Source organism: Mustela putorius, unplaced genomic scaffold, assembly GCF_011764305.1.
Source record: "Mustela putorius furo isolate JIRA1106 unplaced genomic scaffold, ASM1176430v1.1 tig00003845_pilon_pilon_pilon, whole genome shotgun sequence".
Lineage (NCBI taxonomy): Eukaryota > Metazoa > Chordata > Mammalia > Carnivora > Mustelidae > Mustela > Mustela putorius.
In genome coordinates, this window is record NW_025421998.1 from 24,304,301 (window position 1) to 24,328,686 (window position 24,386).

Genomic DNA, 24,386 nt, shown 5'->3' on the forward strand with positions numbered 1-24,386 from the left:
GAAATAAGAAACAACAAATCTACGACAGATCTAGAAAAGCCAGAAAACTATTAATAAAATGGCAATAGGAAGTCCTTAACCATCAGCATTTACTTTAAACATAAATGGATTAAATTCTCTAGTCAAAAGACACAGAATGTTTGAATGGATAAAAAACAAGATCCGGTTATATGCTGCCTACAAGAGACCACTTTAGCCTGAAAGACACACAGACTTAGAGTGAGGGATCCTGATACTAAAGCCAGAAAATGACATCACTAGGAAGAAAAAACAAACTACAGTCCACTATCCCTAATGAATACAGATGCAAAAATTATCAATAAAATACTAGCAGACCCAATTCAGTAGCACATTTAAAGAATTATTCATCATGATCGAATAGGATTTATCCCTGGGATACAAGGATTGTTCAACATAGATATATCAATGTGATGCATCATTAATAGAATAAAAGAAAAGAACCATATGATTATTTCAGATGCAGAAAAGACATCTGATAAAATTTAACATCAATTCGTGATAAAAACTTTTAACAAATCAGGTAAAAAGTAAATGTGTCTCAAATAAAAAAAGCTATATTTATAAGCCCACAGCTAATGCTATACTTAATGGTGAAAGGCTAGAATATTTTCTGTAAGATTAGGAACAAGACAAGAATCCCCATTCTCCATTCCCATCCAACATAGTACTGGAAATCCTATCCAGAGAAACTAGGCAAGAAAATGAACTGGAAAAGAAGTAGTAAACCTGTCTATTTGTAGATGACATGATTTTATATATAGAAAATCCAAGAAGACTGCACCAAAAAACTGTTAGATTTAATCTACAAATTCCAAAAGTTGCAGGATACAAAATTAACATACAAAAAGTAGTAGCATTTTTATATACTAACAAACTATTTGAAAAATAAGTAAAGAAAATAATCCCACTTATACTAGCATCAAGAGCTACAAAATACTTAGGAATAAATTTAACCACAAACATAAAAGTTTGCTACATGAAAACTATAGGACATTGATGAAAGAAATTAAAGAAGACACAGATAAATGGAAATAAATCCTGTGTTCATAGATCAAACAATATTAATTCTGTTAAAAAGTATTAATTCTGTTAAAATGTCCATGTTGCCCAAACCCATCTATGATTTAATGCAATTCCCCTCAAGATTACAGTGACATTTTTTACAAAAGTGGAAAAAAAAAACCCTAAAATTTTTCTAGAACTCCAAAGACCCCAAAGAGCCAAAACAATCCTGACAAAGAACAAAACAGGAGGCATCACTCTTCCTGATTTCAAGTTATAATATAAAGCTACAGTAATCAAAATTTCATGTACTTGCATAAAAACAGACACATACATCTGAGGAACAGAATGGAGCCTGGAAATAAACACATGCATATAAAGACTACTAATATAGGACAAGAGAGCCAAGAATACTCCATAAAAAATATAGTCTTGTCAATAAACTAGATATTCATATGTAAAAGAATGAAACTCAACTATCTTATATGACTCACAAAAATTAACTCAAAATGGATTGACGACTTGAATATGAGATCTAGAACCATAAAACTTTCAGAAGAAAACATACAGTAATCTCCTTGACATCAATGGTGGCAAAGATTTTAATATCGCACAAGCAACAAAATAAAAAAAAAATTAATGAGTGGAACTATAACAAACTAAAAAGTTTTTGCAAAGCAAAAATATCCATCAACAAAATGAAAATACAACCTACCTAATGAGAAAACATATTTGCAAACCATGGAACTGATAGATGAGACCCAAAATATATCAAGAATTCATACAACTCATTAACCTCCCCCAGTAATCCAATTAAAATGGGCAAAGGACCTGAATAGACTTGTTTTTCAAAGAAGATATGTAAATGATCAACAGGTACATGAAAAGGTGCTCAACATTACTAATTATGAGGGAAAAACAAATTAAAACCATGACAAGATATCTTCTTACAACAGTTAGAATGGCTATTTTCAAGAAGAAAAATGCTGGCAAAGATGGGGTAAAAAGCTAACCTCGGTGCATTGCTGGTGGGACTGCAAATTAAACAAACACTATGAAAAACAACATGGAGTTTTCTCAACAATTAAGTATTGAACTACCATATGATCCAGAAAGTCTACTTCTGGAAATATATCTGAAGGAAATGAAAACACCATGTGAAAGAAATGTCTGGAGCCCCATGTTCATAGCAGTATTATTTACAATACTCAAACATGGAATCAATCTAAGCAGCCACCGATGGGTGCATGGATAAACACAATGTGGTTGGCAAGTGCGCATACACATGTGCTCGTGCGCGCGCGCATACACACAAACACACACACACATCGCAATGGTGTATTATTCAACCATAAAAAAGAAAGAAATCCTGCCATTTGTGACATAACCTTGAGGTTATGATTAGTGAAATAAGTTAGAAGGGGAAAAAAAAGAGAAAGGCAAATACCTTGTGATCTTACTTACATGTAGAATCTTGAAAAAGAAAAACATTTGAAAAAGAGATCAGACTTGTTACTAGAGATGAGCAGGGAAGGGAAGGGGAGTTAGATGTACATGGTCAGAAGGTAGAAACTTCCAACTCATTAGAAGGATACATAATTACAGGGGTGCCTGGGTGGCTCAGTGGATTAAGCCTCTGTCTTTAGCTCAGGTCTTGATCTCTGTTCATGATCTCCCCTCTCTCTCTGCCTGCCTCTCTGCCTACTTGTGATCTCTCTGTCAAATAAATAAATAAAATCCTTAAAGAAAAAATAAAATACATAATTACAGGGAATTTAATGTGCAACATAATGACTATAGTCAACACTGCTGTATGTTTGATAGTTGTTAGAAGAGCAGATCCTAGGAATTGTCATGGCAAAGAAAAAAAAAAGTTTTAATTTAAAAAACATGGTAAATATGAAATGATGGAAATTAACTAAACTTATTTTAAGTTGTTAGCCATTTCACAATATAGGTAAATTGAATCATTATGCTATATGCTTTTACAGTGCTGTATGTCACTTATGTATCTTAACTGGAAAATAAAAATTCATATGTTCCTTCTAGTGACTCCTATTTCCCCAAGTCAATTCTAATAATTTCAATTGACTTCTTAAAACATCAGGGGCAACATCTGTATGGATAGCTATTTTAATTTGCCATGGAGGTTTTTAAAAAAATATATTTTATTTATTTATTTGAGAGAGAGTGAGAGAGAGAAAGAAAGCATGAGCAGGGTGACAGAGGGAGAAGCACTCTCCCTGCTGAGCAGGGAGCCCTCCATGGGACTTGATCCTGGGACTCCAGGATCATGACCTGAGCTGAAGGCAGACACTAAACTGACTGAGCCACCCAGGTGCCCCATGCCATAGAGCTTTGGATAGAACACAAATTATTACATTGAAATTCTTTGTTGCCCAAACTCTTTTTTCTATTAACAATTAGAATTAGGGTTGTATTTGTGCCAAATTCTGTGTCCTTCACCTTTCAAATGACTACATATACTGTGTTGGTGAAAAGTCCTACTTGGGGAGTCAAGAGCGATAAAGAAGCCAGCCATCTACACCTGCCTCCTGGTTCTGCCATTTCCCACTCTGTGACCTTGAGCATATTGCCTAGCTTCTCCCTGCCTCGATAATAGTTCTATAAACTGAGGAGAACATCAGTGACATCCTGCCCAGCTGTTGCCAGGGCTGACTTACCACGTTTGATGCACACAGTGTGTCCAACACGTAGTGAGTATGATGGGAGTTGTAGCTATTATAATGATCAGGACATCGAGGGTTATGATGCTGATAAATACATCACGGAGAACAGAGAAAGAGGAAAACTTCCCTTATCTCCGACAAAAGGACTGGTGGTGAGAGGGGCGAGTAGTGGCGGGATAGACAAGTGCTTAATTGTCGTTCAAAAGTGTAATTCAAAAGTGCGGTGAGCACTGTGGTGGAAATAGAAGCTGGGTGACCACCTGTCCTAGGACAGTTCTAGTTTATCCCTCTTTCCCCAGCATAGTCATTAATTTCACCCATTGCACCTTCAGAATGGACCTATGGTCCCTTGAAATAAAAGCATCCTGGCATGAGAGGCCAGGGGATGGGCTTAAGGCCTCATGGAGGAAAAACTCTTGAACTGATCCATTAAGAACAGTTAGAAAGCGGCGCCTGAGTGGCTCAGTGGGTTAGGGCCTCTGCCCTCAGCTTGGGTCGTGATGCCAGGGTTCTGGGATCTAGCCCTACATCAGGCTCTCTGCTTAGCGGGGAGCCTACTTCCCTTCCTCGCTCTGCCTCTCTGCCTACTTGTATTCCCTGTCAAATAAATAAAATCTTAAAAAAACAAAACAAAAACAAAACAGAAAATGAAAGCCATTTCTCTGTTCCTTGCCAAGTGTCTCCTAAAAGGGACCTGGATAGGGGAAAGCTAAGTTTTCCTTGCATTTTCAGAACAGAAAACAGGAAAAAAAAAAAAAACTAAACAAGACTGTACTGGTTTCCTTTTGCTGCAGAAAATTACCACCAAATTTTAGTGGGTTCAAGTAATACAAACTGTTCTACGGGTTTGGAGTCAGAAGTCTAACATTGATTGGTCCATGGGACTGCATGTCACTTGGAGGCTCTAGGGGACAATCTATTTGCTTACCTTTCAAGCTTTTAGAAAGTACCTGTGTTTCTTGCCTCACAGGCCCCTGCTCCCTGCAGCCCAACCTCTCCTCTCTGACTTTGGCCTCTATTTAAATATTTTGACCCTTCTGCCTCCCTAAGGAACCTTATGACTACATTGGGCCCACCTGGGTAAACTAGGATACTCTCTCCTATGTGAAGATCCTTGACATAATCTCATCTGCAAAGTTCTGTACACTGTATAATGTATCCACTGATTCCAGGGATTAGACCATAGACATCTTTGGGGAGCCATTATTCTGCCTACTGCAGAGACTTATTGTTTTCATTGCTTTGGTGGCAAGAGCATAGTACTTGGAGCCAAATACCATCCTATTAAAAATGAAAAGTTCAATATTTTAGCAACCTCAGGCACATGGCTAAGTCATCTAACTACAATTTCCAAAACTAGAATTAGGAACTCACTTACTGAGAAAATAGGGCTCTAAACTTCAGTGTGACTTTTAGACTTATGTTTAAACGAGAAGAATACCAGTGTAGGAAATCATCATATGAGAATAATAGACAGTGGAAAAGGCTTTTGAAGTGAATCCTTTTAAAACAGGAAGAAAAATGAGTAATAAATAATGATTAAGTTGACTGGATGTGTTCCTGACAGATGAAATTTAAGATTCTGAATAAAAAAACATAGCTTATATTTAACAAGATTTAGATTGCATTTCAACTGTGCTCTAATTTGTTGAACAAAGAGTAAAACAATATATACTTTCGGCATAGTACTTTTCCAAATAAGTAAAGAAGACAGAAGGGAGTTGGGGGAAATTGGAGGGGGAGACAAACCACGAGAGACTGTGGACTCTGAGAAACACACTGAGGGTTTTGGAGGGGAGGGGGCTGGGAGGTTGGTGAGACTGGTGATGGGTATTAAGGAGGGCCCGGATTGCGTGGAGCACTGGGTGTGGAGCATAAACAATGAATCTTGAAACACTGAAAAAAAAATTAAATTAAAAGAAAAAAGTTAAAAATCGAAAAAAAAAAAAAGAGTCTGATTACCTTCATAGTTGGCTTTTACAGGATGATCTCAAAAAGGTATTCTGAATACTAGAGGGCTTACACTATTTCTCAAGCATCTCTCTTAATAATTTACCCCTGAATAATTCATTTTGGTATCATTCTTATAATTATTTTTCTTTGTTAACATTTCTTATTCTGCCAGATCTTTTCTGTATCAGATTTGATTATAGTATTTTTCTATCATTATTTTCATCAGTTGTGTTAATTCTCATATTCTCCGTGGCATCAGTAATTTGCCTTCACAGTGGATTTGAGTACATTTGCTAGAACTTCAGGTAATAAAAGGCAAAGACAATAATTAAAAGCCTGGATGGATGAAGGTATTACTGTCCTATGGCGCAATGTGCTCCTATTAACAAAAGAGAGAGGTTTGAGCAGGGACCAAGTAAATCAAAAGTTCTAAATCAATTTTTATGACAGGATGACTTTTTATTCCCTATGCAATAGTTTTTACTTTTAATAGTTACTTGAGTAGAGTCATAATAATTTAAAAAATATATTGGGGGCTAAAAATATCACATTAAATTTGCCTTCAAATTGTATTCCTTATTTTACTTTAAGTGTGTTTAAGAGAGAGGATTACTTTCTAACTATTTATTTTTCTTACATAGAAGCTCCATGAGGACAGTAGTTAGGTCTATGTTTTTCACAATTGTGTTTCCAGCACTAAGATAGTACCTAATGTAGAACAGATACTCATTCAGTATTGGGGGAGAAAGCTTGATGTAAGTTTTTTTTAAGGTGATTATGTTGAGAAAATATTCACTAAACTATAGTATTTACCATAGAAAATTTGCTATCCACCTAGCAACAAAGAATCCAGGAGAATTAAAATATTTTATTACTAATATTTCATGTAGAAAATATTTGACTTCTTTTCCTTTTACCATGAGAACAGTATTGGTCATAATTCCAACTCAGTATTTCCCATAATTTCTCCACAGGACATATTATTATTCAAGAAAGACAGGTAGAAAAGAAGGGATGTTTTTGGTCAAATTTGGAAATGAATAGCATACCAGATCCTCCCCTTAGAGTTTTAAAGACACTGATAAGTCCTGATGCAAATTCTTTACATTTGCTATACTTCCCTAATAAGGAAGGCTCTGTTGCTTTCAAACACCTACAAGGACACAATGAGTATATTTAGAACATATTTGGGGAAAAATTTATTATTCTATAAATTTCTCACCCCATTTCTTCTCTATTAGTATGTGCTTTAAGAATTTGGCAAATAGAGAGTGAAGGTTTTAATTTAAAAAAGGAATGGGAAAGGTGAAGAAAGAGAGGAGAAGAGCAGGAAGGGAACAAACATTGAACAAATGCAGAGTACATGGCTACTTGGGAGGCTGCACGCTAGAGCCATGGTCTGGAGGAGACCTAGAGGTCTGGAGAAGGAGAAACCTGGAGGTTAAAGTGCTGGGAGAGGTGAGTGGTCATCATCCACAGGAAGGCTTTTGTGTGAGGAGACTCTCCCAGAGTCTTGTGATCTGATCACAAGTATTTGTGGTTGTTTGCAGAGAACAGCTAAGGAGGAATTGGTATTTTGGTCTTTTCCACTCCCAGAAAGCCCCTGGGGTTCTTATGCAAATGATCCTTCACTGCCATAGAGTTTTGCAAGACAGGGAGCCAAGAAGATTTTCTGACTGGTCTTGTACTTCTGGAGCTACAGAGCCCACTTAAATGATCCTTTTAGTTTTTTTTTTTTTTTTTTAAATTATGAATGTTTGTATGTAGATAGGTATGCACGAAACATTGAGCATAGTCTATGGTTTAAAGAAGAATAAAACCCATACTTGCGTCACCTGGGTTATATAAAGTTAATATCTTTGGAGTCCCCCATATGGCTAACTCTGACCATGGCGCGCTCCATCCTCTCCAGAGCTAACCTGGATCCTGAAGTTGGTATTTACTAATCTTTGCATTACTTTATTGAATTAGCACACATGTACCTCGTCTTTATATATTGCTCAGTTTTTCATATTTTTGAAATGGTATGTCATATATGACGTCAGATTGCACGTATTCTTTTAGGACTTGCTTTTGTGTTGTTGCTCAAACTTGTTTGAGGTTTATGAATGTTGACGTGTGTAGCTCTTGTTCATTTTCACGATTTTTAATCCACTGTAGGACAGTATCAATTTACGTACTCTTCTTTGCTAAACATTTTGGTCATTTTCCCGTCTTTCATCAATACTGCCATGAGCATGCTTGTCTTGAGCTGATCCTTAGGAAGGAGAATTAGGGAGTACAAGCATAGTCACATCTCCAAGCAGAATTACCTAGGATAAGCACAGTCACATCTTGAACTCTACCAAATGTGAAATTGTTTTTTGAGGTGGGTGTAGCAATTTGTACGCCTACCAGCATCTTATAAAACTTGCTGTTTATTCACATCACCAAGAGCACTTGGCATCATTCAACCTGTAACCAATTTGCAGCAGGGCAGCAAAATGTACTCTATGATCAGCTGCTGGGAGGCAGAGCATGTGGAATTTTGAGTTTACCCTCAAAGAACATCCCTGTACTCCAGCTTTCTTGTGAAACAGTGAGAATTCAGACCCCGCTACTGTGGTATACGGGGACCTGTTTTGGGGAAGTGTCTGTGAAAATAAGTATTTCAATGATCTAGACCATTGAAGCTGAAAACTGGTCACCACTCCATCCTGGGCAGGTATGTGGACCTGCAAGGGCACTTATGAAGTGACAAGAAGCATCTGACAGTGGGAGATGCCCATGACCAAACCAGTGGTGGACATGGGCCAGTCTGACCTTATAGATCTCTCTCCCTGTGTGATACGTGGAAGCAGAACTGATTTCCTTCGTATTGAGTAAGCCCTTTGGTTCCTCAACAATTTGTTGTGGGGTTGGGGTGGGTGTGTAGCAGAACATGTCAAAAAAAGTAAAGAGAGGAACTTATACTGTAGAAGGAAACTTGAAAACTCAAACAACTAACTAGAAAATAAGTGTGATTATATTTATGTTGCAAGCAAATGAAACAGGTGAGGCTAAATTCATACCATTTGGTGATATAAAACCCCTTCTCTTCTCCCCTATTTGATACTAAGTCTGATTTAAACTTCTGAGAAGCTGCACCATAATCCAGCCTTCCTAGAGTGAACCAGCCTTATTTCTCATGACCCCCTCCAAAACGGTCATCTTGTCTTATCAGTCTGTGGTTCTCACAGTTGTATGAATGTCAAGATTTTATTGTTTTCCTTCTCTTTAGAATAACCTCTCCTCACTTCTTTCTCTATATAAATCATCTGAGGTTCTACTTAAAACTGTAACTTAAACCAATTTTGTTTACGGAAATTACAATATTTGTATGGACTTCTGTTTTTCTAGAAATTTCCAACATTTGCTTTAGGTAAATTATGAAATATTTGTCCTTGGACTCACCCTTCAGACTCCAAGGGAACGATACCTCAAGTAAGGGTCCTAGAGGTCAAACTCCATTTCCAAACCCCTTTTTGCCCTTCGTGGAGCATGGCCCATGTGACAGTGCCAGAGACCAATGGCAGTTCTTCCCTGGTACAACAGGACATAACCCATCACAGCCCACTTTGTTGGAGGCCCTAGGAGTTCAAGTCTGTGGCTCATATGTACATCAGACACCTCTTCCTAAATCCCCAGTGCCATGCTCCCCAATGTCCTGATGAAAACTTCTGCCACTTCCTGCCTCCTCCTTGTGAAAAGGTCTATTAGTAAAAGCCTCTCTCTAAAAGAAACCAAAAGGAAATTCAAGCTGGCTTAAGTAAGTGAATAAATAAGTAAATATTGATTCATGCACCTGAGAAGTAAAAGCATGAGGTAGACTTTGAGAGCATTTAGATCTAGGGTCTCCAACTAAGTTGTCGGACTCGGTTTCCCTATTTCTGGGCTCTGCTTCCTTCTACATGACAACTTCATTGTTATGGAAGCCTTTCTATGGGACAGGAAAGAGGAATATGGTCAGCCTCAGCTCCTTATCTCCATAGTTCATGAACTAAAAGAAAGAGAGCCTCTCTTGTTCCTGATATCTAGCTAATCTCATGAAGGACTAAGATGTGCAGGTCTACCTGTCAGATTATCATACTCATTGCCTGGATAGGTTATCCTGAGGAGCTAGGCCAAACCCCGTGACTAGGAGAGGGTGGGATTTTGTGATTGACAGGCCGCCTCAGAATCACCATGAAAGAAAGAGGAATATTTCCTCAGTGGAAATAGTGATGAAGTGTAAACACATGTGCATGCATGTGTGGACACACACACACACAGTCCACTAAGCCCCTCTAAGATAAACCAAGTTAGGGATCCTACACTGAACACTTCCATGTCTCCATGTATAAAAGAAACTTGAAATGGTTAGGACATGAACCTCTCAAATGGTTGGTCTCTAAATTTTCCCTCAGTGGCAGAATGACTGCTTAGAACAGTTAAAAAGTTAAGAGGACAATGTGCCTGAAAAGATAACTTTCTTCTGATAAATGAGATCTTGGCAAATTCAAGTGTTTGTTCCTGGCTCAGCCTCCCTTACTGAGAGGAGTTTCTTTCTGAGGAACTCAGGCCTGAGAATAATCGAGATTCACTCACCTGGTTCCACTCGGGTCAGTCAATTAGGGTTTCATTCCTTGAGATCCCAGTCAAAGCGTCAGCACCTTTTCTCCTAAGAAAAGTATAAATGCGCTCACAGAGTAAAGATACCTACTAAAGCTACTCACTGACACCCAAAATCTAACTTTGGAAATGAATGGTGCCTCATTCCACTGTATTCAATATAAACTCAACCCCAAGTTCCAAGACTCCAAAAAGGTCTCATACTATTCTCTCTTAGGGCCAATTAAGGTCTCTCCTAAATCTTTATTTTCCTTATCCATTTTAGCTGACATATTGCTAGCTTTTTCTCTGAACGGGTATATATTTATAGTCCTTGCAAGGCAGAACATCTTTGCCCAAAGTGAATTGTATGTTCCACAAGAGTGTGTAGTTATAGAAAGATCAATATCCTATACTTATCATATTGTATGCTGCATACACTTAATGCATACTTTTTAATAGCCTTGAAAAAATATATATATAGGTCCCTATTTTTATATGTAGATGTTTGCTTTGAGCTCACAAAGTTCACATAGTTCAGAAAATGATTGATCAGATTCCTAAGGGATGGAGGCAATCTCTCTGCAACACCTCCTTCTCTTTTTTCTCTGAACTTTTTGGAGTGAAAAATTTACTCGTACTTTTAAGCCAGTGTTTCTCAAATTGTTTCAGTATATCAACAATTAATTCTGTAAGCGGTCTCTCAAAAAAATTTTTTTTGAGATTTACAAAGTACTTAAGCATAATAAACATTCTGAATGTGCCTATACTAAAGAAAACAGCTTAATTTGAACTAGTACCTCCCAAACATATTTGACCATGGAACAGTTTTATAGGACAGATTTATTAAAATTTTACAGATCTAGTGCTTAAGGAACAAAGTATGGGAAATACTGACAAGTAGGAAAGATGTGGACTTGCTTTAAGAGACAATGGCATCTCTGAAGTGTTTTGCCAAAAGATAGTATTTTCATGGAAGGTGAAGAGAAAAGGGTTAATGTGTCATGCTGGTATAGGAACAAGGCCATTTACATGGGAGGTCTGCCATCTGGATCCTAGGTCCATCACTGCAGCTAATGCACAACTTTCACTCTGACTCTATATTACCTTTTTGTTTTTTCTTTGCTGTATTTCTTGTCTATTTCTAATTTGCTATTTGGTTGTGTTCACAATCTTTAAGTTGCTTTAAAATCATTTTTTCATTTACTTAATAAAAGTTTATTGAAAACACTGTGTGATTGTGTGTAGGCTCTGTGCCAGATGTAGGAATAAAAATTTAATGATAAATATATGAACAATACCTTTTTTAATTTTCCAGTCCACTGGGAATTTGAGATAAGTAAGCAAGCTAGATACCAAAGTACTATAAGCAGATTCTAAGGAACCTCAGAGTGTTATCCCAAGCTTCAATGTCAGTTTTCTTGAAAGACATCGTATCAAAGACTTGGATGAATGCGTGATGGTGAGGTGACAACCCATCAGAGAGCATTGTTCAAAGTAGAGAGAATAGCATGTGATCTGCTGATAGGAGAAAAGTTAGTTTGAACCCAGCATGTTTTCTAAGAGATTAAACATTTAGTATGTCTGCAGCACAGAAGGAATTTGGGGAAGAGAATGGTGGATAGAGGAAGCAAGAACTTAGGCACAGCCTAGCAAACCATTTTTAAGAGTTTGGACGGGAATTACTCATGGAATGGAAGAAGAAATATTGTTAAAATGTCTATACTACTCAAAGCAGTCTACACATTTAATGAAATCCCCATCAAAATACTGAAAACATTTTTCACAGGCTTAGAACAATTCTAAAATTAGTATGTGACTACAAAAGATCCAGAAGAGCCAAAGCAATCTATAAAAAGAGAGACAAAACTGGAGGTATCACCATTCTAGACTTCGAGTTATATTACAAAGCTGTAGTAATCAAAGCAATATGGCACTGGCATAAAAATAGACATATAGGTCAATAGAACAGAATAGAAAACCCATGGGGGGCCTGGGTGGCTCAGTGGGTTAAAGCCTCTGCTTTCAGCTCAGGTCATGTTCCCAGGGTTCTGGGATCGAGCCCCACATTGGGCTCTCTGCCCAGCAGGGAGCCTGCTTTCCTTCCTCTCTCTCTGCCTGCCTCTGCCTACTTGTGATCTCTGTCAAATAAATTAAAAAAAAAAAATTTTAAAAAGAATAGAAAACCCAAAAATAAACCCAAAATTTTATGGCCAATTAACTTTTGACAAAGGAGAAAAGAATATGCAATGGGAAAAAGACCGTCTCTTCAACAAATGATGTTGGGAAAACTGAACAGCCATACACAAAAGAATGAAACTGGACCACTTTCTTAGATAATACACAAAAATATAAACTCAGAATGGATTAAAGACCTATATATGAGATATGAAACCATAAACATCCTTACAGAGAACAAACAGTCAGAAATTTCTCTAACATCAGGGCTAGCAACATTTTTCTAGATGGGTCTCCTAAGACCAAAGAAATAAAAGCAAAAATAAAGTATTGGGATCACATCAAAATAAAAAGCTTCTGTACAGTGAAGTAAACAATCAACAAAACTAAAAGACAACATAAAAAATTGGGTGAAGTATTTTCAGATGATACACCTGATAAAGGGCTAGTATCTAAAATATATAAAGAATTTATAAAGCTCAACACTCAAAAAATAATCCAATTAAAAAAGGGCAGAAGACGTGGCCAGACGTTTTTCCAAAGAAGACATCTAGACGGCCAAAATACTCATGAAAAGATGCTCAATATCACTCACCGTCAGGGAAATGCAAATCAAAACTACAATGACCTATCACCTCACAACTGTCAGAAAGGCTAAAATCAAAAATATAAGACACAAGTGTTGGTGATGATGTGGAGAAAAACCCTTTTGCTCTATTTGTGGGAATGCAGACTGGTACAGCCAAGTTATGGAAAGAGCCCAAGTGTCCACTGATGGATGGATAAAAAGGTGTTTTATATGTGCAGTGGAATTTTATTCAGCCATAAAAAGAATGAAATCTTAGCATTTACAAGAACATGGATAGAGTTGGAGAGTATAATGCCAACCAAATAAGTCAGAGAAAGACAAATACCATAGTCTTTTACTTATATGTGGAATTTAAGAAATAAGACGGGGGGGGGGGGGAGAGAAGGGGGGAGGGGAAGGAGAGGTGGGGAGAAGGGGATAAACCAAGAAACAGACTCTTAATTGCAGAGAACAAACTGATGATTACCAGAAGAAAGGGGGTAGGGGTCTGGGGGGAATAGGTGAAGGGGATTAGAGTACACTTATCACACTGAGCACTGAGTAATGTACAGAATTGTTGAATCACTATATTGTACACCTGAAACTAATGTCACACTGTATGTTAACTATACTGGAATTAAAATAAAAATCAATGTGAGAAAGGGTTTGGACATGATCAGATTTGTTTTAGAAAGATAATGTTGACTATACTGTGGAAAACTGATTGAAAGGGTTAAGACAAAAAGCAAGGACAGCTGGCTAATTTTTAAGTCAAACATAAAAGTTCTGCAAATAGGAGCAACTCATGTAAGCTACTCCGGCAGCCAATCCATGCTCTCTTCAGATCTCTGTAGGTTCAGCTAATGGGATCAGGAGGAAAAGCAAGCAAGTAGGGTCAACAGTAAAGGGCAGCAGGATTAACCACACATTAGTCTATGCTGCAGATACAGCCCATGCTTGACCTATGGAATAAGTACACGTAACTCATCACAGTGTTTCTCAGTCCTGCTGCTCATTTGAAACCCCGAAGAACTTTTAAAAATACTGATGCTGAGGCTGAAATTTTGATTCCATTGCTCTGAACTGGGGTCTTGAGAACAGTCTTGAATGGTATCAGTAGGCAGGACTGAGAGTCAGAGAACCAATGAGTCTACCCAGAAATTCAGACCTATCTTAGTTAATTTACATTCCATAGTCTAAGATAGTTCTTCTCAAACTGTAACAGGCATCAGAATTTTATGGGGGAGCTTGTCAAAACTCAGACGGATATGCTCTACTCTGAGTTTCTGAGTCGGTAGGTGTGGGTGGCACCTGAGAATCTGCATTTCTAACAAGTACAAAAGGGATGCTGGTCCAGAGACCAGACTTTGAGAACCACTAGTCTTAGGCAATCATTTTGGAAATGAGATTTTTTTAGAAGAATATTTTTTTTCCTGGAGGAACTAAGTTTTATTGCTTTGTTCTTTTATTAATTTATGTATATGGAATCTTTTGTTTCAGAATAAAGTCTTAATAATTATTATTTCAGAATAAAGTCTTACATACAGCAAAGAATTTCGATAGAGTAATTTATTAAAAATACAAGTTTTTTCTTTTCTTTTCTTTTTTTTAAGATTTTATTATTTATTTGACAGAGATCACAAGTAGGCAGAGAGGCAGGCAGAGAGAGAGGGGGAAGGAAGCAGGCTCCCTTCGGAGCAGAGAGCCCGATGTGGGGCTCGATCCCAGACCCTGAGATCATGACCTGAGCCAAAGGCAGAGGCTTAACCCACTGATCCACCCAGGTGCCCCCAAAATAGGAGTTTTAAAATAAGTTTGGCACGTTTTGTACAAACTATATATTTCCTTGCATCACTATTATTTTTAACAATGAAATCTGCTCAAAGGCTAAAAACAAATCATTATAGTCTTTTATTTCTAAAAATATACCAATATTAAATATCACAGGAACTATACATATAAAAGTAAAGCCATCAAAATAAAATGAAATGATGCAATTTTTAAAATTAAGGAACTGACTTCTTCTCAATTAGGAAAAAATCTGGCTAAACAGATGGATCCTGAACTGAGCCCTGAAGGAGAATAGACTTGGCTTTATTGGACCATGACTGTTGGCCATGGCTTTGCCCTTTCATTGTCATTAACTCTTAGCACTTTACCTACTTAGACTGGAATATTCCAGAAATAAGGTGACTCCTAAATTAGCTTTGGGGAACATCTTAACAACTGACAAGAAAAGCCACCAAAGCAACACCTTTTTTTTTTCCTTCAAATTTTAATTCAAATTCTAGTTAGTTAACATACAGTGTGATATTGGTTTCAGGAGAATTTAGTGATTCCTCACTTACATTTAACACCCAGTGCTCATCACAAGTGCCCTCCCTAGTACCCACCACCCATTTAGTGCATCCCTCCACCCACCTTCCCTCTAGCAACCCTCAGTTTGTTCTCTATAGCTAAGAGTCTCTTATAATTTACCTCCCTCTCTTTGGTTTTTTCCCTTCCGCTATGCTTATTTATCATTTCTGATTAAGTCATCAAACAAACGAGAATTTTTTAAAGATTTTATTTGTTGAAAGAGAGAGAGAGAGAGAGAGTGTGTGTGTGTGTGTGTGTGTGTGTGTCTGTTAATGTGTGTAAGCAGTGAAGGGGCAGAAAGAGAGAGAGAATCTCAAGCAGACTCCCTTCTGAGCATGAAGCCCTACTCAGGGCTCAATCCCACCACCTTGAGATCATGACCTGACCCAAAATCAAGAGTCAGATGCTTAACTGAGTCACACAAGCACCCCTAAACAACAGGAAATTTTAATTAAGTTTAGATGGTTTCTCAATTTTACCTTCACCCAAATTTTTCCTGATAAACCTTTCCTTAATAAGATGGTTCCTGCACCTGCCAAAATTCCATTCCAAAAGCAAGAATGTGGTTTCTGCAATCTGACAGTTGTCACTCCCATGCCCTTAAGAACTCTCAATTATTTAGAGCCATTTCTGCATTTCAGGGCAATGAGAAATTAGTTTAACATACAATAAAATCATAGGCAAAGATAACCAAAGCATCTGTAAGCACACAGATAGACTTTCACTTTTTTCAAATCATGCAAAATATGTTTTCAGTAATCATTTGTGTCAGAAGTAATTTGTGGGGTAACTACTCACTACTGAAGAAACATTTGCTAAACACTAATGGAAGATAGGGTACTAGACAGGTTCCCAACACAGGCTTAGTTTCATCGTAAGCATGTAGATCATGCATCATTACTTATGACATGTTTTAACTCAAAACAATCAAAAGCCAGCATGGTTAAATATTTAGTCCTGTCAATCACTAAGAATATTAGTCAATCACTACTGAATATTAGTATAGATTTTATGTATATTTTAAGTTTATGTATTTGGGAGAGAGTGAGTTCACACACATGAGTGTGCCCATGCATGTGGGGCAGGGGCACAGACTCCCCGCTGAGAGTAGAGCCCTATAGGAGGCTCAATTCCTTGACCCTAAGATCATGACTGAGCTGAAATCAAGAGCTGAATGCTTAACTGACTGAGCCACCCAGGGGCCTCAGTATAGGCTATATTTTTATAATAAAACATTCACTATTAAAACCATACAAGAAAAAAATGGAATACTTTGGATATTACCTATTTTTTGATGTTTAAGTAAGCAATATTTTCATTTGGAAGTATAATCTAATTCAGTCATTTTTTAAGACTGTCCAAGAATGCAATCATTATTTTAAGTATTTTGAGGAAAAGAAGAAAAATTTGTAAGAAATGGATCAAAATATGAACAAGTATTCAGAGCATTCTTCTCTTTCTCCTTTGCTCCGTGCCAACAAGGGGCAATAAAATTTAAATATTTTCCTCTAGCTAATGCAGTAAATGACATTATCAAGTAAGAGACCTATGGAAAACCCTATCATATGGTTCCTTGAAGTGGCTGTTTATAGGTTGATAAGACACAACCTAATTGTATCACTTTAGAGAAGTTAGAGACAATCTCTTTCCACACCCTCACTGACCCACGAGGAAAGAGAGGCCCAGAGCTAACACCGGGAATCTATAGATGTCCCTCTGTCATATGTGCCCTTGTAGCATACAGAGCACGGCTGGTGATACACTCTGGTGTGGTGTCTGTGTCAACAATGGAAAAACTGCTCGGTGGCTCTCAAACGTTAGTGTGCTGCTGTGTTTGTTAAACACGCCCCAGGCCCAGAGAGACAATTCACTAGGACTGAATGGAGCCCAGGTGTCTGCAGTTTCAGCAGGGATGGTGCGATCACTGTGCTGACGACGCAGGTCAGTCTTGGTTGGTACTGAGAAATGCAGAGAACTATAGAATGGTAAGTTTCAGAAAGGGGTTTTATGCTGAATGAGCACACTTTCCCAACCAAGTGACAGCTTTTTCATGAAAACGTAATGGCTTCCCCTTTCCTTTACAACTACAAGGAAAGAGGGAATGCTATTTATACAAGACACCAGAAAAACCACAGAGCAATAATGATCAACTTCTCGCACCTGACAATCAATCACCTGGGGATACCTGGAAAGGTACACATTCACCGGCCCTTTTTTGGAAGAGTCTTATTTATGGGGAGGTATGTGGTAGTCCCAAGGAAACTATAGTTTTCATAATCACTCCTGGTAATTCTTATAATCAACCCCCCTTTTTTTAATTTTTAAAAATTTATTCATGCAAGAGAGAGAAAGAGGGGGAAGGGAGGGAGGGAGAAGCTGGCTCCCCACTGAGCAAGGAACCCAATATGGGCTCTGCCCCAGGACCCTGGGATCACTACTTCAACACTTCTCAACATTGATCTATGAAAGGTGAAGTAAAAAATAGAGTTGTCCATGGTAAGGGGTTTTAAAAAATCATCTGGGAGGCTATTAATGAGGTGGGCCTTAAGCTAGTCATCACCAGGTAAATAATGAACTTCTGACCTGGGCCAAAGTGCAAATACTTCAAGGACTCTGTAGGCTCTGTAAACCAGGGACACAAGCATTCCCTTTTTGTCTTTAAAAACCACTGACTTTTAGGGCGCTTTGAGTGTCTCAGTGGGTTAAGCATCTGCCTTTGCTCAGGTCATGATCCCAGGGTCCTGAGATCAAGCTCCCGCATTGGGGGTCGGGGGTCCCTGCTCAGCTGAGCGTCTGCTTCTCTCTCTCCCCGCCCCATTGCCTGTGTAGTCTCTCTTTCTCTCAATCTTTTAAGAAAAACTCACGGACTTTTGTTCCCTTAGTGGGACATAATTTGCATTGCTCCCCAAGCTTTGCTCCCTGATTTAGAATTCTAAGACCCTAAATAAGTGCTTTTGTTTTCTTTCAGTTCTGCCTCTTTTCTCAGTCAACAGGTATATAAAATCAGCTCGGGGGACGCGGTGAGACACTTACCTCTGCAGCTTCTGAATGCGTAAGACTGGAGAGTGGTCTAAGAACTGGCATTGCTGCAAGTCCCCAGGTGATGCTGAGGATGCTGTGAAACCCCCCGGGCGGGACCACTCTGTGCAAGGTGAGATAGGAAAATGCCCAGAGGCCCGGGTAGGATCCCTGCTGATGCCGGGACGTATGCCCACCGATGCCGGAGTAGCAGTAATGTGGCTTCTGCTGCTTTTCTTGCCTCCAAGACTCAAGCAGGTGTTTCTGGTTCGTGGAACCTAAAGTGGAAACTCCTGGTAGAACTTCTAGACAACGAAGTTCCCAGGCTTCCAGCTGTTACAACCGGTGGTTGCACCCACGGGGGTGGGGGTGAGGCGGGGGCGGTGGCGGTGGGGGGTGGGGAGGACAGGGAAGACATTAGCGGAAGCTCAAAGAGGAGAAATTGTGCTCAACTGCTAACCCAAAAAGTAGCACAGATGTGCAGGAAAGTTTTCATAGTCATTTGTTCCAAACTATAAAAGTCCGTTTATCCCTGCCCATATTCCAAATTTAAAGGGATTAGGAGGATCTGAGGTTCTTGGAAAAACAAGAAAATAAGACCCTAAAAGAGAGGGGCGCCTGGGTGCCTCAATGGGTTAAGCCTCTGCCTTCAGCTTGGGTCATGATCTCAGGGTCCTGGGATGGAGCCCTGCATTGGGCTCTCTGCTCAGCAGGGAGCCTCCTTCCCCATCTCTGCCTGCCTCTCTGCCTACTTGTGATCTCTCTCTCTGTCAAATAAATAAAATCTTAAAAAAAAAAAAGACCCTAAAAGAGAGAAATTTCAAGGTTGAGGTAATCAGACCAGACTGTTCAATGTGACTAATAACATGCACACAGTCAAGAGGCTTACTTAACAAAACCTGAAAGCAAAGTGATCAATGACTCTTTGCTCTGTTGGCACGTACCCAAATGCAAAATCCCACTTGGACTTTGGAAACTATCCTTTTATGTGCAAGTGAGCTATTAATAGGGGGCGTAGGCTTTGGAAGCAAAGGCAAAGAGATCACAAGGAGGGCCACAAATCTGTGTTGGGAGAACAGAATTTTGCCCAGAGTGAGGCATACTTTAAGCGAGGGAAAGGAAGACTGAGAGATGTTCTAAGTATACAGAAGGGGATCTCACAGTCCCTAGGCAAGTGAAGGCACTAAGACGCAATAATAAAAATGAAAATAAGAAAGGAGCTTTGGGGACAAAGTAATAAATGAATGTTAAAGGGGTAACTATAGGGAAAGCAGCCACCAAGGCAATGAGCCTTGCATTAGAAATAAGAGTGGTGGGTATTATGGAGGGCACGTATTGCATGGTGCATAAACAATGAATTCTGTTATGCTGAAAAGAAATTAAAAAAAAAATAGAAATAAGAGTTTGGTGAACAGAAAGAAGCCAGTCATTAAGGTGTAGTTAGCTTGTCTGTCTTCCACCAAATCTGCCTCTGTACAGGCACCATTTTAAAATCAGGCATCAAAACAGAATACTCCTGGCATAAAAGATCTGGTTTCATAAAATGACACGAAACAGGGACGCTGAAACTGTCACCGATTCAGGGAGCCTGAGATCATCAGATAATCACATTAGCACAGAGCCAGACTTTCAAACGCTATGTTTTCTTCAATTTTCTCTTGAATCCTTATGTTGATAGTAACTCTATTTTGCAGAGTTGAAAAGTAATATTCTTTGCTCTCGGTAAATGACACACTCCACGTTGCTGCCATATCTAAAGACATTTTAGGTCCCATGGACAAATTTAGAAATGCTTAGATAGAAGAAATCACAAAGATAATAAACACAGGGTAAATTAAGCATACTTTAACTTGTGTTAAACCATAAGACCTCTTTACGGGAAAAAGTGTACATTGGAAGGAATGAGAGAGATAGTGAGAGAGGGAGCACAAGCAAGGGGAGCAGCAGGCAGAGGGAAAAGCAGGCTCCCCTCGGAGCATGGAGCCACATAAGGGGCTCAGTCCCTGGGCGCTGGGATCATGACCTGAGCCGAAGACAGATGCTTAATGACTGAGCCACCCAGGTGCTCCCTATGATAGATTATTGAATGAACAAAGCAAAAGCAGCATTATATATATGCTTAGGGTCACATCTAGTAAATTTAAAAAATAAACACATTAAACGGATAAGTGGGCATATCTGATAGACATTAATCTAGTAGACCAGGTGAGACAGGCAAAGGAGAAAGGAGGACTTAGAGTTTACAGGCTTTAGTTCCACTCAAGGATTATGAGCCTTTTATTTTTTTTTTTTTAATTTTTATTTATTTATTTATTTGACAGACAGATCACAAGTAGGCAGAGAGGCAGGCAGAGAGAGAAAGAGAGAGAGAGAGAGAGAGAGGAGGAAGCAGGCTCCCTGCTGATCAGAGAACCCAATGTGGGGCTCGATCCCAAGACCCTGGGATCATGACCTGAGCTGAAGGCAGAGGCTTTAACCCACTGAGCCACCCAGGTGCCTTTTGTTTTATAAACATAAAAGATTTATCATTTAAATATCAAAATGCTGGATTTAAGAAAGCTGATTACTTGCACATTTCATGACTTCCCTGGTTTTAGATATCTTCTCAGCATTTCATACAAGAAACCAATGAAGTAATATATGCTGAGTTGTAAGGAAAATAATTCGTTTCACAAAAATGTGACATTAATGTAAGATATCAGGAAGACATTCTCCATTGAGCAAATATGAAAGAGATATATAACTCATGCACTCCTCAGTACATATAGAAATTCATTAATCAGAAGTCACTGTGTAAAAGACCAATTATGTATGAATCTATAACCCATTGGAACACAGAATTAATACTAAAATAATATAGAATCTGATTACAGAAAAGAACACAAAACTTGCAATTCTGGAATTAAAAGCTACATAATTTTCTCTAATAGACCAAACTGCCCCTGAAATGGGAGACTAGAAGTGGAAGAACGCACGCGTGCAAAGGTGGCCTTGTCTTTCATGTAAGGAGTATAGCGCTTTGTCATCATTGGGAAGGCTGCCGGGAGTGCTGCCTGGTCCACAGCATGCTGGGGGAAGGTCACCAAGAAGACATGACCACCAGCTGACCCATGAGCTGGACATGGGAGATCCCAGGCTCCGGACCCCCACCCCTGTCTTTGGAACATGGTTTCTGCTTGCCTTTCCCACTTCCAGAGGCTTCTCCAAGGACAAAGCCTTGAGGCAGTGATGATGTGGTGTTGAGAACACCTGCGTGGGACCCGTGACTGATTCCAGTGAAGGCCTCTATATAAACTTTAAAGACTTGGCCAGCAGGCATGAGGATCGTTTTGCTTTACTGCCTCTACAAGAGAAGCCTCCTATGTAAATTCCCTCTGCTTCTGAAAACTGCCACCTACCAACATGGATGGCCTGCCCCTTCACGGCCTCCCTGCCCTCTGAGGACAGGGGCCATTTCACATCACACCTGGGAGCTCCTGAGGAACCCGAACCAACACAACTCTGAGAATGGCACCATGTGATGTGAATCACCTGGCTTAATTAAGGCCACTCCCCCTTTAGGGACAACCAGCATCTGGTGATGGGTCATCCGATTCCCTGCCACAACTCTGAAGGATCAGGTGAGCTTTAGAGCAACCCGTGGGCAGCTAAGGACTTGACTGTTACCGTGTAATGACACACCTTCCCCATGCACGCAGATGTGTTTTCTTCTTCCTGTTCCTATGGGTGGTCGTGCACAAGAACTCCCCCAAATCTTTGGGGGACAGTATAGTAGGTTCCAGCTAATAAGGTTAACAAGAATAAATATGCTCTAAATTACTGAAAAGAGAAGAACTGAAAAACCCTAAAGAAAATTTTAAAAATGCGGGGAGCCTGGGTGGCTCCGTCAGTTAAGTCTGTCTTGGGCTGCGGTCCTGATCCCAGGATCCTGAGACTGAGCGGCACATTGGGCTTCCTGCTCAGCGGGGAGCCTGCTTCTCCCTCTCCCTCTGTCCCCCACCCTGGTTTGTGCTCTCATTCTCCTGTGGTCTCTCTCTAATAAGTAAAACCCTTTAAAAAGAAAAATTTAAAAATGCAAAAACTCATAAAAATTCCGTAAAGGGATCAATACAAGATCAGTACAATAAAATCTACAGCGCTCCACATCTCAACAAATATTTGAATATATAATGGCAAATTTCTGGATAACAACAGAAAGATAAAACATCTTGGAAATCCACCCCAAAAGTAAAGGAAAACACATGGTATATGTGAAATAAATCTTGAAATTTAAAAAGAAGAGGGCAATGAAGAGGAAAGATTGTCTTATCAGTCATGAAAATGTTATATAAAACTTGAGTGATTTTATTAGTTTAATATTGGATGGCAAATAAAGAGGTGATGCAGAGAAGTGTAAGGACAGACTCATGAACATCTAAGGATTTAGTTTGTGATAAAAATAGCAATTTATGTAAGTGGGAAAAGAATAGTGTTGAAATGAGTGACTAAACATTTGCAAAACATTGAGTGAGATTTACAAGTCCTACTGTACGCTAAAATACAGCTTAGCTTTCCATGTAAACCTCTGACTCCATCCTTCCTTCTACCCCAGCACCTCATTCCATCCCTTTTCCTCACCTTTTTCTGTATGTTCCACCTCTTCCTCTCTTTTCCATCAACAGTTAAGCATATTTAATTTATTTATAATATTTTTATTATTTATATTTATAGAAATGTATTAAAAATATATAAAATATATAATATATATTTTAAAATATATATTTTTAAAAATATATAATTATATTTATATTTATATTATTTATAATATTTATCTTAAACTACCAACCAATTGAACAAAAGAAAAACTCTTATCCCAACCTGCTTCTTCCAGCTACCACCATGTTTCTTGACTTCTTGAAAGAACCCTCCATTGTTCCTGTCTTTGCTTCCCCTCCACTTTCTTACACGGCACACCGTGTCTTACACTGGATCTCTGGAATAGGTTCTGCAACCCGAGAATTCTGTACAAAAGGGTTTTCAGGATGTGCTCTCAGCAGATGCAGTAGAAGGAGGTGAAGAAGGCAGAACTAAGCAGATGGAGAAGGCGACCCACAGTGTAGGTCCTACTGAGTGCTCAGGTGATCCTGGGAGAGGGGGGCTAGAGTTCCAGTTGAAACACGGGGAGCGGGCCTTTCGATCCCATCACAGACAGTCACTGGCCTGGGCTGCCTTGTGCATGGCAGTGTCCTGCCACTGAGGGCAACTGCCCATGGCAGGTGGTGATTCCTGAGCAGAGAATCGAGTATTTGGCCTTCCAGAAGGGACTGGGTGGAGCAAGATGGTGTCCATTACATTAACCACTACATCGACTCGGTGAGGGGTTTACAACCACTGGCTTCTTAAGTGATTTCTCCCCATCAGGGAAAAGCTTGACCCGAATTCCAGTTACTCCGGTTTCCTGGGGGAAATTAGGTGAGAAGTGTTGGTAGAATGAGCTACAACCCCTAAGGCTCCACCTGTTCTCAAAACTACAGGAGACATTCATCTTCTCCTCCTCCACCACCCATTTTAGGTACCCTTTCCCTCGGCTGACACCTCTGCCAGCTGAGGCAGTTTGCTGGGTTGACTGACTCACCACCAATCCTGAAGGATTGGAGCCCCTGCCTCCTGGGCCACTCCCAGGCTGAGGCTGCTCTACTCCTTCCAAGAGGGCCATTGTGAATGACAACAATCAGAGCCACTCCCACTTAACTCTTTCATTTCCAAGCCCCAAATTCTACTTCTGTGGACACAGCTCCACAAACAGGTCCTGATTTAGGCTCCAACTGACATGCAGGAAGGTGACACCTTTCTCACAGAGTATCTTCCCCAAGCTGACACCTCAGCTACTCCTGGAAGAAGCCAATCCATGTCCATCAGGCTGATTGGTTCTGAGTCGTGTAGTAATGTGATAGGACCATCAAATCCCTTGTTCTTGTGCAGGACTGGAACTAGATAAGGCAAGTGAAGTC

The 24,386-nt window shown here is 39.4% G+C and overlaps 1 long non-coding RNA gene across 2 annotated transcripts; it reads right to left on the reverse strand.

Moving 5' to 3' along the window:
• Window positions 1–7,509: 7,509 nt before the first annotated feature.
• LOC106006634 lies at window positions 7,510–24,076 on the reverse strand. Of its 2 annotated transcripts, XR_006609611.1 has the most exons (5): window positions 24,011–24,076; window positions 23,254–23,833; window positions 18,412–18,674; window positions 10,272–10,344; window positions 7,510–7,923 (listed from the first exon to the last, which is right to left on the reverse strand). It is a non-coding gene; the product is annotated as an uncharacterized LOC106006634 (long non-coding RNA). The 2 variants fall into 2 exon arrangements; XR_006609612.1 differs by lacking the exon at window positions 18,412–18,674.
• Between the last annotated feature and the right edge of the window lie 310 nt (window positions 24,077–24,386).